This window comes from Hyla sarda, chromosome 11, assembly GCF_029499605.1.
Source record: "Hyla sarda isolate aHylSar1 chromosome 11, aHylSar1.hap1, whole genome shotgun sequence".
NCBI classification, from domain to species: domain Eukaryota; kingdom Metazoa; phylum Chordata; class Amphibia; order Anura; family Hylidae; genus Hyla; species Hyla sarda.
In genome coordinates, this window is record NC_079199.1 from 14,610,294 (window position 1) to 14,626,699 (window position 16,406).

At 42.9% G+C, this 16,406-nt stretch overlaps 1 long non-coding RNA gene across 1 annotated transcript; it reads left to right on the forward strand.

Annotated features, from left to right (window-relative positions):
- Nucleotides 1-1,470: 1,470 nt before the first annotated feature.
- LOC130295551 (uncharacterized) lies at nucleotides 1,471-15,112 on the forward strand. Its single transcript, XR_008848903.1, has 3 exons — nucleotides 1,471-1,500; nucleotides 12,890-13,032; nucleotides 14,232-15,112. It is a non-coding gene; the product is annotated as an uncharacterized LOC130295551 (long non-coding RNA).
- The last annotated feature ends 1,294 nt before the right edge of the window (nucleotides 15,113-16,406 follow it).

The window sequence follows — 16,406 nt, forward strand, 5'->3', positions numbered from 1 at the left end:
TATACTGTACATCAAGTGAATATATATACTGTATTTATTGTATACAATGTCTCTATAGAGTCTATATATACTGTACATCAAGTGACTATATATACACTGTATATATTGTATACAATGGGGGAGATTTATCAAAACCTGTGCAGAGGTAAAGTTGCTGAGTTGCCCATAGCAACCAATCAGATCGCTTCTTTCATTTTTAAAGAGACCTGTGAAAAATGAAAGAAGCGATCTGATTGGTTGCTATGGGCAACTCAGCAACTTTACCTCTGCACAGGTTTTGATAAATCTCCCCCAAACGTCTCTCTAGAGTCTATATACTGTACATCAAGTGTCTATATACTGTATATACATTTTATACAACGTCTCTATATCTACTCTATATAGAGTTTATATATACTGTATATTGTATACAAAAGTTCTATAGTGTCTCTCTCTCTCTCTTTATATATATACACTGTATATGAAGTCTCTATAGTGTCTATATACTGTACATGAAGTGTCTTTATATACTGTATATATAGTATATGGAGTCTCTATAGTGTCTATATACTGTACATGAAGTGTCTTTATATACTGTATATATAGTATATGGAGTCTCTATAGTGTCTATATACTGTACATGAAGTGTCTGTATATACTGTATATATTGCATATGGAGTCTCTATAGTGTCTATATACTGTACATGAAGTGTCTGTATATACTGCATATGGAGTCTCTATAGTGTCTATATACTGTACATGAAGTGTCTGTATATACTGTAAATGGAGTCTCTATAGTGTCTATATGCTGTACATGAAGTGTCTATATATACTGTATATATTGTATACAAAGTCTCGCACAGTGTCTATATACTGTACATCTAGTTTCTATATATACTGTATATAAAGACTCTATAGTGTCTAAATACTGGGCATACTGTACCCCCAAGTTTTAAAATATACAGTTTATATTGTTTATAAAGTCTCTATAGTGTCTATATATACTGTATATATTGTATATAAAGTCTCTACAGTATCTATATACTGTGCATCAAGTGTCTATATATACTCTTTATATTGTATATGACGCCTCTATAGTGTCTTTATACTGTAAGTATTACGTAGGAACTATATGACAGTATAATGCAGAAACAATGGCAGTATTATTTGGGAACTATATGACAGTATAATGAAGAAACAATGGCAGTATTATTTGGGACCTATATGACAGTATTATGTAGAAGCTATATGGCAGAAGAAATGTAGGAACTATGAGAAAGATTCATCAACACCTGTGCAGAGGAAAAGTTGACCAGTTTCCATAGCAACCAATCAGATCGCTTCTTTAATTTTTGAAAAGGCCTCTGGTAAAGAAAAGAAGCGATCTGATTGGTTGCTATGGCCAACTGGTATAGCAACCAATCAGATCGGTTCTTTTGTTTATCAGAGGCCCTTTTCAAAAGTGAAAGAAGCGATCTGATTGGTTGCTATGGACAACTGGGCAACTTTTCCTCAGCACAGGTCTTGACCAATCTCCCCCTATATGGCAGTATTATGCTGGAACTGTATAGAAGCATTATGTAGTTTTTTTTTAGTTTTATGGGAGAACTATTTTAGGGGGTAGATGAATTGGTAGCTGCATATTATTTTGTCACTATATGGTAGTATCATATGGGTTAAAATTACATGTCAAACTGTATAAAATAGCATTGGTGGTGGTGGTGGTGGGGGGGGGGGGGGATTACTTTTTTTTTAGTGCCTAGGCCTCCTATGTATAATTTCTCTGTAGTCTCTCTTTAAAGGGGTACTCCACTGGCCATTGTTCGGAACATTTAGTTCCGAACGCTGTGTGTGCGGTGCTGGGGTTGGCCACTCCCCCTCAATGTAAGTCTATGGAACCTGCATTTAGGGGGCGTGGTCGACCCCAGCAGCATGCGAACAGCGTTCGGAACTAAATGTTCCGAGCAATGGCCAGTGGAGTACCCCTTTTAGGGGTACTCCAGTGGAATTTTTTTTTTTTTTAAATCAACTGATGTCAGAAAGTTAAACAGATTTGTAAATTACTTCTATTTAAAAAAAAATCTTAATCCTTCCAGTACTTATTAGCGGCTGTATACTAGAGATGAATTTCTTTTCTTTTTGGTCTTCTTTTCTGTCACGACCACAGTGCTCTCTGCTGACACCTCTGTCCTTGTTAGGAACTATCCAGAGCAGGAGAAAATCCCCATAACAAACCTATGCTGCTCTGGACAGTTCCTAAAATGGACAGAGGTGTCAGCAGAGAGCACTGTGGTCATGAAGTAATTTAATACTTAATACTTTTAATAGAAGTAATTTACAAATCTTATACCGAATTCCAAGATAGAAATGTAGGGAGAGCATACATGGAGAACTATATCACCTAATGATGTGTACAGCAAGGTCCTCGGCGACCTCCGATAAGATTTCCTGCGGGGTGCACGTACACAGATATAAAGCATCAAATACAACAACCAAAGAAAATGTAGGTGCACTCACCGCAGAGCTAAGACTGTCGCGTCTGGATGTCCGGTGTCGGGTAGCCGGGTCACGGCATAGGTGCTGGTATCGTGTGATGCTCGGAGGCAACACGATACCAGCGCCTATGCCATGATCTGGCTACCGGACACCGGACATCCAGACGTGACAGTCTCAGCTCTGTGGTGAGTGCACCTACGTTTTCTTTGGTTGTTGTAATTTACAAATCTGTTAAACATTCTGGCACCAGTTGATAAAAAAAAAAAAAAAAATAGAAGTTTTCCACCGGAGTACCCCTTTAAGTTAATTATCAATCTCCTTCTCCCTTCCCTGGAGGATCTAAGGACACTGTGGAGACCTGGATTTGGCCGCTGGTTCCTTCCATTGCTTCTTTGTATCCAGCTGCGGAGCATTTGTCTCCATTTTCCATCTCCTGTAATCATGAATTAGGGCTGTGAGTTGGATTTGCGGCTCGGAGCTCTTCTTCTGGTTTCCAGCCTGGAGCCGGAGCTGTGGATTATTTACTGTAGCATGGAAGGAATCAGCGCATTCGCTCCACCGTTACTTCCATGTGAGCGGGCAAACACCTGATTTACTGGCATTGTGCTACATCCTGCTGACTCCTCCCTGGGCAGGTGCCTATACTGGCACAGGGGGCAGCACAAAATGGGCAAAGGATATTACCAGCTTTATACTGTGGTCCCCGGACTGAGCACCAGAGCTGTCCCATAGCCATGATAACTGGAGTATCCAAATGAATAGTGACAACTGGAGTGCCCCTATATATAGTGCCAACAAAACTGCCCTCACTAACGGAGGCCGCTAAGGAGTCTCCTAATCATCAATCCGACTTTCCTTTTGCAACTTTTTACATTTGCACCACATGTCTTTTCTAGCATGCTGTGTTCTGCAAAAATTTACAAAGACCCAAAAATGCAATGTGCCCTGTATGTCCCGTGTCAGTGGGTTCATATGTGTGCCCTGTATGTTCTGTGTCAGTGGGTTCATATGTGTGCCCTGTATGTCCCGTGTCAGTGGGTTCACACGTGTGCCCTGTATGTTCTATGTCAGTGGGTTCATATGTGTGCCCTGTATGTTCTATGTCAGTGGGTTCATATGTGTGCCCTGTATGTCCCGTGTCAGTGAGTTCATATATGTGCTCTGTATGTTCTATGTCAGTGGGTTCATATGTGTGCCCTGTATATCCCGAGTCAGTGGGTTCATATGTGTGCCCTGTATGTATTGTGTCAGTGGGTTTATATGTGTGCCCTGTATGTTCTGTGTCAGTGGTTTCATATGTGTGCCCTGTATGTTCTATGTCAGTGGGTTCATATGAGTGCCCTGTATTTCTGTGTCAGTGGGTTCATATGTGTGCCCTGTATGTTCTGTGTCAGTGGGTTCATATGTGTGCCCTGTATGTTCTATGTCAGTGGGTTCATATGTGTGCCCAGTATGTACTATGTCAGTGGGTTCATATGTGTGCCCTGTATGTACTATGTCAGTGAGTTCATATATGTGCCCTGTATGTTCTATGTCAGTGGGTTCATATGTGTGCCCTGTATGTTCTGTGTCAGTGGGTTGATATGTGTGTCCTGTATGTTCTGTGTCAGTGGGTTCATATGTGTGCCCTGTATGTTCCGTGTCAGTGGGTTCATATGTGTGCCCTGTATGTTCTATGTCAGTGGGTTCATATATGTGCCCTGTATGTTCTATGTCAGTGGGTTCATATGTGTGCCCTGTATGTTCTGTGTCAGTGGGTTCATATGTGTGCCCTGTATGTTCTGTGTCAGTGGGTTCATATGTGTGCCCTGTATGTACTATGTCAGTGGGTTTATATGTGTGCCCTGTAAGTTCCGTGTCAGTGGGTTCATATGTGTGCCCTGTATGTTCTATGTCAGTGGGTTCATATGTGTGCCCTGTATGTCCCGTGTCACTGGGTTCATATGTGTGCCCTGTATGTTCTGTGTCAGTGGGTTCATATGTGTGCCCTGTATGTTCTGTGTCAGTGGGTTCATATATGTGCCCTGTATGTACTGTGTCAGTGGGTTCATATGTGTGCCCTGTATGTACTATGTCAGTGGGTTCATATGTGTGCCCTGTATGTTCTGTGTCAGTGGGTTCATATGTGTGCCCTGTATGTTCTGTGTCAGTGGGTTCATATGTGTGCCCTGTATGTACTGTGTCAGTGGGTTCATATGTGTGCCCTGTATGTTCTGTGTCAGTGGGTTCATATGTGTGCCCTGTATGTACTGTGTCAGTGGGTTCATATGTGTGCCCTGTATGTTTAGTGTTGAGCGGCATAGGTCATATTCGAGTTCGCGATATTTCGCGAATATATGGACGAATATTCGTCATATATTCGCTACATTCGCATATGCGTAATATGTGTGTAAACATTCGCATATAAGAAAATTTACATACGAGAAAATACGCATATAAAAAAAGTCGCATATAAGAAAATTTAGCATGTGTGAAAATGCGCATATACGAAAAATTTCATAACAGAAAATTTGCATATCAGAAAATTAGAATATGTGAAAATGCGCATATACGAAAAATGTCATACCAGAAAATCCGCATATTAGAAAACATATGCGAAAATTTACATAGGTGAAAATTTGCATGTAAGAAAATTAGTGCACGGGAAAATTCGCATATACGAAAATCTACATAAGAGAAAATACGCATATAAGAAAATTAGCATATGTGAAAATGAGCATATGCTAAAATTTGCATAAGCGGAAAAAAAAACCTGAATATTCGTAATTGCGAATATATAGTGCTATATTCGCGAATATTCGCGTATTCGCGATTGTGCGATATTCGAGAATAAAATTCGAATTGCGAATATTCGCGAGCAACACTATGTATGATCTGTGTCAGTGGGTTCATACGTGTGTCCTGTATGTTTTGTGTCAGTGGGTTCATACATGTGCCCTGTATGTTCTATGTCAGTGGGTTCATATGTGTGCCCTGTATTTCTGTGTCAGTGGGTTCATATGTGTGCCCTGTATGTCCCGTGTCAGTGGGTTCATATGTGTGCCCTGTATGTTCTGTGTCAGTGGGTTCATATGTGTGCCCTGTATGTCCCGTGTCAGTGGGTTCATATGAGTGCCCTGTATGTTCTGTGTCAGTGGGTTCATATGTGTGCCCTGTATGTTCTATGTCAGTGGGTTCATATGTGTGCCCTGTATGTTCTGTGTCAGTGGGTTCATGTGTGTGCCCTGTATTTCTGTGTCAGTGGGTTCATACGTGTGCCCTGTATGTTCTATGTCAGTTGGTTCATATGTGTGCCCTGTATGTTCTGTGTCAGTGGGTTCATGTGTGCCCTGTATGTACTGTGTCAGTGGGTTCATATGTGTGCCCTGTATGTTCTGTGTCAGTGGGTTCATATGTGTGCCCTGTATGTACTATGTCAGTGGGTTCATACATGTGCCCTGTATGTTCTATGTCAGTGGGTTCATATGAGTGCCCTGTATGTTCTATGTCAGTGGGTTCATATGTGTGCCCTGTATGTACTGTGTCAGTGGGTTCATATGTGTGCCCTGTATGTACTATGTCAGTGGGTTCATACATGTGCCCTGTATGTTCTATGTCAGTGGGTTCATATGTGTGCCCTGTATGTATTGTGTCAGTGGGTTTATATGTGTGCCCTGTATGTATTGTGTCAGTGGGTTTATATGTGTGCCCTGTATGTTCTGTCAGTGGGTTCATATGTGTGCCCTGTATGTTCGGTGTCAGTGGGTTCATATGTGTGCCCTGTATGTTCGGTGTCAGTGGGTTCATATGTGTGCCCTGTATGTACTGTGTCAGTGGGTTCATATGTGTGCCCTGTGTGTACTGTGTCAGTGGGTTCATATGTGTGCCCTGTATGTACTGTGTCAGTGGGTTCATATGTGTGCCCTGTGTGTACTGTGTCAGTGGGTTCATATGTGTGCCCTGTATGCACTGTGTCAGTGGGTTCATATGTGTGCCCTGTATGTACTGTGTCAGTGGGTTCATATGTGTGCCCTGTGTGTACTGTGTCAGTGGGTTCATATGTGTGCCCTGTGTGTTCTGTGTCAGTGGGTTCATATGTGTGCCCTGTATATTCTGTGTCAGTGGGTTCATATGTGTGCCCTGTATGTTCTGTGTCAGTGGGTTCATATGTGTGCCCTATATGTTCTGTGTCAGTGGGTTCATATGTGTGCCCTGTATGTCCCGTGCCAGTGGGTTCATATGTGTGACCTGTATGTTCGGTGTCAGTGGGTTCATATGTGTGCCCTATATGTTCTGTGTCAGTGGGTTCATATGTGTGCCCTGTATGTCCCGTGTCAGTGGATTCCTAAGTGCGTTGTAGTCCCCAGGGCAGTAGATGAGTGACATGGAGTTGTAGTTCTCCTCGTGAACTCCATCACTGCTGGATATCTCCATGCTTCTGTCATATCTCCCATCTCTGTGAGTAATTGTCTGCGCCTGATGCTTCACTTCATTCTTCTTACCCTCTGTCCTCCCCGACCTTCAGTCTCCAATCCTGCGAAAATTCAACATCCTGACAACATCCATTATCTCCCACCATGAAATGGGAACGGAATAATATATATATTCTAACATTAAACATCTATGTATCCAGTGTCTCACTTGTTCTCTCTCTCTCTCCACTATCTATCTTTCTATCTATCTATCTATCTAAAAAAAAGAATAGGGAAGCAGCACAATCCAAGATGCAGTAAAAGAGTGGTGCACGCAGAACCGGACCTTGCTGTATTCTCCTGTTGCTAGATAGATAAAAAAAAATTCTTTCATAAATCTGCAGCACTCAGGAATCCATATAAAAGTGTAATTTATTCCATAAACAAAAGTGTCACAGCAACGTTTCTGCCAGGTCACCTGACCTTTCTCAAGCTTGAGAAAGGTCAGGTGAGCTGACAGAAACGTTGCTGTGACACTTTTGTTTATGGAATAAATTACCCTTTTTTTTTATTGATTCCTGAGTGCTGCGGATTTATGAAAGAAATTTTTTTTCTCTATCTATCTATCTATCTATCTATCTATCTATCTATCTAGCAACAGGAGAATACAGCAGCACACTGCTAGCACAAAGATATAGATACAACATGAGTATATAGATAAACATGAGTATATAGATAGAACATGAAAAGCTATACAGCTGTAGTGCAATAGATGAAAATATGAAACTGTGAAATTATGAGGTACATAGCTTGCAAATTTGGCGGCCAAATAGCGTGGACCATCCCACCACGGTAAGGTGACCTCATTCTGGGACGGACCCTACACTGTGAATATGCCTCTGTGTGAACAGTACAGCAGGCATTGCAAGGTCTGAAACATCCAAGGCACCTTATATACACCTAATAGAGGTGGGTGGGGTGCAAGAGCCAACATGGAGGTAGCCACTCCCCCGTGTAATGTGTAATACAACCAAAGAATAAGTTGGCCAGCACTATTGATTCCAAACTATTGTAAAGACCTGGCTTACAGGTGCAGGCTGCTGGGCTAAATATACAGCAACAGGAGAATACAGCAGCACACTGCTATCACAAAGATATAGATACAACATGAGTATATAGATAAACAAGAGTATATAGATAGAACATGAAAAGCTATACAGCTGTAGTGTAATAGATGAAAATATGAAACTATGAAATTATGAGGTACTTAGCTTGCAAATTTGGCGGCCAAATAGCGTGGACCATCCCACCACGGTAAGGTGACCTCATTCTGGGATGGACCCTATACTATGAATTTGCCTCTGTGTGGTACAGCAGGCATTGCAAGGTCTGAACCATCCAAGGCACCATATATACACCTAATAGAGGTGTATATACTTATGTTGTATCTATATCTTTGTGCTAGCAGTGGGCTGCTGTATTCTCCTGTTGCTGTATATTTAGCCCAGCAGCCTGCAACTGTAAGCCAGGTCTTTACAATAGTTTGGAATCAATAGTGCTGGCCAACTTATTCTTTGGTTGTATTACACATACGGGGGAGTGGCTACCTCCATGTTGGCTCTTGCACCCCACCCACCTCTATTAGGTGTATATAAGGTGCCTTGGATGTTTCAGACCTTGCAATGCCTGCTGTACTGTTCACACAGAGGCATATTCATAGCGTAGAGTCCGTCCCAGAATGAGGTCACCTTACCATGGTGGGACGGTCCACGCTATTTGGCAGCCAAATTTGCAAGCTAAGTACCTCATAATTTCATAGTTTCATATTTTCATCTATTGCACTACAGCTGTATAGCTTTTCATGTTCTTTCCATATACTCATGTTTATCTATATACTCATGTTGTATCTATATCTTTGTGCTAGCAGTGGGCTGCTGTATTCTCCTGTTGCTGTATATTTAGCCCAGCAGCCTGCACCTGTAAGCCAGGTCTTTACAATAGTTTGGAATCATTAGTGCTGGCCAACTTATTCTTTGGTTATCTATCTATCTATCTCATATCTATCTATCTATGTATCCCATTATCTATCTATCTCATATCTATCTATCTCATATCTCTCATTTCTATCTATCTCATATCTATCTATCTCATATCTATCTATCTCATATCTATCTATCTATCTATCTATCTATCTCATATCTATCTATCTCATATCTCTCATATCTATCTATCTCATATCTATCTATCTCATATCTATCTCATATCTATTTATCTATCTATCTCATATCTCTCATATCTATCTATCTCATATCTATCTATCTCATATCTATCTATCTATCTATCTATCTAATATATATCTCATATCTATCTCATTCTCTGTACAGACAGAGGTTAATATTATTTCTTTTCTGTTCTCTACGTTGTTTTTTCCCTTCTTTTCTGCTGTATTTTTCTCCTGCCTATATCTGGAATAAACCTCCTTAGTGTACATTGATTTTCACAGTCATTGAGGACTTGTAGACAATAAAGGTTAATAAGTAGAATCTCATTTACATCAGGGCTGGGTCCTCACTGGTGGAATGCTATTAGTGACCCTATGAAAGGTTTTCTGGGAGCATCGCTTCCCATACAGATGAGAATCCTCTCCCGGGAGCCTCCGCTCTGCTGCATTGTGCAATAGAAACAAAAAAAATCTCTTTTGTGAATCCTCTATTTCTTTCCTATAACAACTACTATTCTGTCCTTTCTGTAACTGGAAAAGCTGGATGACAACCAATATAACCATTATAACTTCTAACCAACCCAGCTTTTCTTATCCATCTATCTATCTATCTATCTATCTATCTATCTCTCATATCTATCTATCTATCTATCTATCTCCTATCTTTCTATCTATCTCATATTTATCTATCTATCGCATGCACCCCTTATATATAATGCCCCCATTATGCGCCCCTCATCATTCACCAGCAACATCCCCACCAGCAGTAGCACCCCAAGCATCCCCCCCATTCCCCCTACCCCGTGTGGTAATAGCATGAGCTGACGGATGATGGGGGTGCTACTTCTGGGGGTTCCCCACATTAGGTAGGCAGCAGGTTCCCCACATTAGGTAGGCAGCAGGTTTCCCACATTACCGTAGGTAGACAGCAGGTTCCCCACATTAGGTAGGCAGCAAGTTCCCCACATTAGGTAGGCAGCAAGTTCCCCACATTAGGTAGAAGCAGGTTCCCCACGTTAGGTAGTAGTAGGTTCCCCATTTTAGGTAGTAGCAGGTTACCCACATTAGGTAGAAGCCGGTTCCCCACATTAGGTAGTCAGCAGGTTCCCCACATTAGGTAGTAGCAGGTTCCCCACATTAGGTAGGCAGCAGGTTCCCCACATTAGGTAGGCAACAGGTTCCCCACATTAGGTAGGCAGCAAGTTCCCCACATTAGGTAGGCAGCAGGTTCCCCACTTTAGGTAGGCAGCAGGTTCCCCACATTAGGTGGAAGCAGGTTCCCCACATTAGGTGGTAGCAGGTTCCCCACATTAGGTGGAAGCAGGTTCCCCACATTAGGTAGTAGCAGGTTCCCCACATTAGGTAGAAGCAGGTTCCCCACTTTAGGTAGTAGCAGATTCCCCACATTAGGTAGTAGCAGGTTCCCGACATTAGGTAGCATTGTCGTTTCCCCTCTCCCCCCCGACTCACTCACACACACACATGCTCTCACACACACACATGCCCTCACACACACACACATGACCTCACACACACACACATTACCTCACACACACACACACACACACATGACCTCACACACACATGCTCTCTCTCTCTCACACACACACACACACACACATAGACAACCTTACCTGTCCTGCGCTGCGCTTCTCCTCTCCGGCAGCGGCCTGACGAGTGACGTCACTGACGTCCTCCTGTGCAGGTCTGCGGAGGGACGTCACATACACGACGTCCCTCATCAGACTGATGCCGGCCGGCCAACCAGAGATGCGGAGGAGGGTGGGGCAAGTGAAGTCTTCTGTAATTTAGCGCTGCTTGCCCGAAGCAGGGCTAAATGCCTGAAGAAGTTACCTGCTCGGCGCCCGGAACTGCATGTCCCGGGCGTCGGGCAATACAAATTACATATACCTGGTGCAGGCCACAAACTTTTGTTCCACGGGCTGCCAGGGCACAGTTATCCTATACATGGTCCGATGTTGGAGACAGCTTCTTCAGGGCCAGACACTGGGAGTGAATGAACACACCGACGCAATATAACCCTTTGGGAGCCCTGTTGTCTTGCTGTGACTTGTGGTGCTTTCACCAAATAAATTGATACTGACTTGAGAAACTCAATCCTGGTAGCTAGGGTTCTGTCAAGGTCTTGTAGCTTTCTCCGCCAGGGCATGAACTTCCCCCGTACGGTGATCCTTGCAGAATGACCGGATTTAATAAATTTGATCTGCGCCTTCCCTTGAGGCTTCCGCACACCTCACACCTTAACCACACTTGCTCTTCTCATAAAAGGGACTAGCACTCGACTCAACTGGGGCAACTCCTCCCCCACTACACTAAATGGGGAAGAATTTAGGGGTTCCCATTGGCAGGCAGGGTCACATGGGGTTCACTGCATCTTTGCTTAAAGGCACAGTAACATACAAACAACATACATGAGGACAACAACAACAATAATAATTATAAATATTAACTCTTACTAAAGTTCAAACATAATTAATGTGATAAGAAGTCCCTCAGTGGGCCCAACACCTATGTCTGGCTGAAACAGTCCGAAGCCACAGGACAGACTTTGGTGCTGTGATGCCACATATCTATCTCATATCTATCTATCTATCTATCTATCTATCTATCTATCTATCTATCTATCTCATATCTATCTATCTCATATCTATCTATCTCATATCTATCTATCTCATATCTATCTAATATCTATCTATCTATCTCATATTTATCTATCTAACATCTATCTATCTCATATCTATCAAATATCTATTTATCTATCTATACATCTCATATCTATCTAATATCTGTCTATCTATATATCTATCCCTATCCATCTCATTTATCTATCTATCTCATATCTATCTATCTATCTATCTATCTCATATCAATCTATCTATCTAGCAAAAACAAGGAAAGAGCAGCACTCCCAAAATGTCCAACACAGCTGTGGGTGCAGGCGGTCTAGGGGGCCTCGGTCCCAGGTCCACTAATGTAGTATCCATTGAAAATGGTGATGTGACACCACAGAAACATTGTACCTTTGTATTGCTGTATTAAAGCAACACTCTTCTTTGCTACTTTGGTGTGCTGCTGTCACCTTTATTGGATATTTTCTATCTATCTATCTATCTACAAGCAGGAGAATACAGCAGCACACTGCTAGCACAAAGATACAGATAAAACATGAAATGCTATATTGCTACAGTGAAAAAATGAAAAATTGAGGTGCTTCGCTCACCATTTTTTCCAAATAGTTTGGACCATCCCACCACGATAAGGTGACCTCATTGGGACGGACCCTACACTGTGAATGTGCCATTCCTGCTAAGTTGCACAACATTTTTTTGACCAAGAGTGCTGCTGCAATCTTCTTTTTTGTATACTCTGTATTTGCCACAGCAGTGTGCACCCGTGTATTAGGTAGTCGTGCTGGCTGTTTTTCTTTTTGTTTTTTTTTGTGCAACTTAGGGGGAATGTCACCCTCTGTAGCCTTGCACCCCTCCCCCTTTTTCACAGGAGATATTTTAAATTGATAATGGATCCAACATGTCACCCAGTCAGAGGCTATATGCCCAGCAGAGGTGAGTGTTATGAGTGTTAGGCTCAGAATGTGTGTTAGGGTCCCATCCGAAAAGAGGCCACCTCCGCATGGTGGATGGGGGACACGTTTTGATCAAAAAGTGCGCTAAGAGCCTCCATTTTTTGACCATGAGTGCTGCTGCAACCATTTTTTTTGTATAATCTATCTATCTCATATCTATCTATCCCATATCTAGCTCATATCTATCTATCTATCTAGCAAATAGATAAAGACAGCACCTCAGTCGTCCAGAATAGAAGAAGAAAATGAAAATGGGGTGCCCGCATTCCTGGAACCTGGATCCACTGGTTCCTCAATCAAGAGAAATAAAGATGATGCAGCACTCCACAAATATGCAAAAGGTGGTTGTTTATTCCATCATGTGCAAAGACATCTATCTAGATAGATGTCTATCTATCTATCTATCTCATATCTATCCCATATCTAGCTCATTGTTACGCCTAGCGCTCCGGGTCCCCGCTCCTCCCCGGAGCGCTCACGGCGTCTTTCTCCCTGCAGCTCCCCGGTCAGTCCCGCTGACCGGGAGCGCTGCTCTGTCATGGCCGTTGGGGATGCGATTCGCACAGCGGGACGCGCCCGCTCGCGAATCGCATCCCAGGTCACTTACCCGTTCCCGTCCCCTGCTGTCATCTGCTGGCGCGCGCGGCTCCGCTCTCTAGGGCGCGCGCGCGCCAGCTCCCTGAGACTTAAAGGGCCAGTGCACCAATGATTGGTGCCTGGCCCAATTAGCTTAATTGGCTTCCACCTGCTCCCTGGCTATATCTGGTCTCCTCCCTTGCACTCCCTTGCCGGATCTTGTTGCCCTTGTGCCTAGTGAAAGCGTTTTGTGTGTCTAAGCCTGTGTACCAGTACTTCTGCTATTCACCCTGACTACGAACCTTGCCGCCTGCCCCCGACCTTCTGCTACGTCCGACCTCGCTTCTGTCTACTCCCTTGTACCTCGCCTATCTTCAGCAGCCAGAGAGGTTGAGCCGTTGCTAGTGGATACGACCTGGTCACTACCGCCGCAGCAAGACCATCCCGCTTTGCGGCGGGCTCTGGTGAAAACCAGTAGTGACTTAGAACCGATCCACTAGCACGGTCCACGCCAATCCCTCTCTGGCACAGAGGATCCACTACCTGCCAGCCGGCATCGTGACACTCATGTCTTTCTATCTATCTATCTATCTATCTATCTCATATCTATCTATCTCATATCTATCTATCTATTTCATATCATCTATCTATCTATCTATCTCATATCTATCTATCTCATATCTATCTGTCCCATATCTAGCTCATATCTATCTATCTCATATCTATCTCTTTTCTATCTATCTATCTATCTATCTATCTCATATCTATCTATCTCATATCTATCTATCTATCTCATATCTATCTATCCCATATCTAGCTCATATCTATCTATCTATCTATCTATCTATCTATCTATCTATCTATCTATATATATCTCTACAGTAACTAGTCATATTTCATGCCCTCTAGGATAGTGTTATGCCCTTAATGGACTGACCCTTACATTTCCCATCTGTGGTCACAGTTTATTCTGCAGGAAGTAATGTCTTGTCGTGTCGCGGTCTCGCTCTTTGGGATGGCGTCCAGTCCATCACATGCTCCACTAGGATCTGGGATTTGGCAGGAAGCAGCCGTTCCAACAACCAGACGTGAAGAATAAAGGACCTTGGAGACTTCAGGGGTAAAAAGTAATGGAAAGAAGAGAAAACAGCAAATCCAGGAGTCATTCCCAGAACAATGATTGGCACATACAGGAGGGGTTCTCTCACCCTGTGTGGGGGTCTGGGCTCCCGCACATCTCTTCTGTCTGCCAAACTTCTGGTTCATTCTTTCTAGGAAAAGTTATTGAGTGAAACGCTTCACACACCAAACCGCAACGTCAACAGTGACCCCACAACACTGCTAGCCACAGGACCACCAGAGACAGCAACAGCCTAAGACCCCCTGTAACATTGACATTGTAGGATCCTTCGTAACAGACCAAGTCCCCCAATGAGGGGTCAGGACCCTGCATGACCCAATAACAGCAGAAAACCTCCATTAACTCACTAGCAGCACAGGACCCCAATAACAGCACATGACACTCCCAATTACCTAATAACAGCAGATACTTCAATAACAGCACTTGATCCCAGTAACTAAATAACAGCACTTGACCCCACAATAACCCAATAACAGCACATGACCCCACAATAACCCAATAACAGCACATGACCCCACAAAAACCCAATAACAGCACATGACCCCACAATAACCCAATAACAGCACATGACCCCACAATAACCCAATAACAGCACATGACCCCACAATAACCCAATAACAGGGACCGCAATGGGGAGCAATACTGCGCCTACATACGCAAATATATACATGGCGCATTTTGAGGAGATGTACGTCTATGTGTCGCACCACTTCAGGCATGTCCTGGGGTGGTGGCGATACATAGACGACATCTTCCTCATCTGGAGTGGGGGAGTGTCTGAATTACTCTCTTTTCAGGACTATTTGAATGGTGTCACTACAAGCATTAGGTTTACTCTCACACATTCTCATGAGTCCATTAACTTTCTGGATGTACTGGTCAGTGTTGAAAATGGTGGTCTGACCACTGACTTGTACATTAAACCGACTGATTGTAACATGTTATTGAAGTTTGAGAGCTGTCACCCAAGACCTATGGTCAACTCCTTGCCCTTCAGCCAGATGCTGAGGGCAAGGAGGATTACAGACACAAAAGATAAATTGGAAACGGCATTGAAAAGGATGACTGACAATTTTGCCAAGAGGGGTTACCCCAGGGATTTGGTACAGAGACATAGAACCCATGTGGAACAGATGGAGGAGGTACCAGAGAGAAGGATTAAGAGTGACACACGGGTGCCTTTTGTAACCACCTATAGTGAGGACTCTAAGGCTATAGGCAATATTATCAGAAAACATTGGCACATTATACAGGATTGTTGTAATATTTCTGAATTTGACTCCTATCCCCTTTTATCCTATAGAAGACAAACAAATCTAAAAGACAGACTGGTTAAGGCGGACATTTCTCAGAAAAAAGGTGGCACACAGAGGTATCTGTCTGTTGTAAATAAAGGAAGCTTTCCCTGTAGACAATGTATAAATTGTGGATTGATGTGTAAGGGTAACAATTTTGTACACCCTAGGAATGGACAAATTTATCCTATTAAGTACTATCTAACGTGTAACAGTTCTTATGTGGTTTACGTGCTTTGGTGCCCATGTGGCCTCCTGTATGTGGGGGAGACCACTTGGGACCTGAAGACACGTTTAAACCAACATAGATACACAATACGTAAAAAAAAGTTAGATTTGCCGGTATCGAGTCATTTTGCAACTTCTGGACACACAGAAAAGGAATTAAAATTTGTTATAGTGGATCATGTCCCTCCGCTTAAACGAGGTGGGGATCGACAAGCTGTCTTAAAGAGATTAGAGTTGAAATGGATTTTTAAACTTGGTTCATTGAAGCCAGGGGGCTTGAACGTTGAGTTTAAGACCCCCCATAGGGTGGTTGCTCAGTAGTCCTCTTACATGTGTAATTCGTGTTATAGATACTTGGTATTGTTATATCTTTTTGTGTTACCACTATATGTAACTATACTAATCTGCCCTTCTTTTGTTCCTTTTAGGTGGATCGGGGGAATTTTAGAACACTCATCTGATGACTTATTTTTAT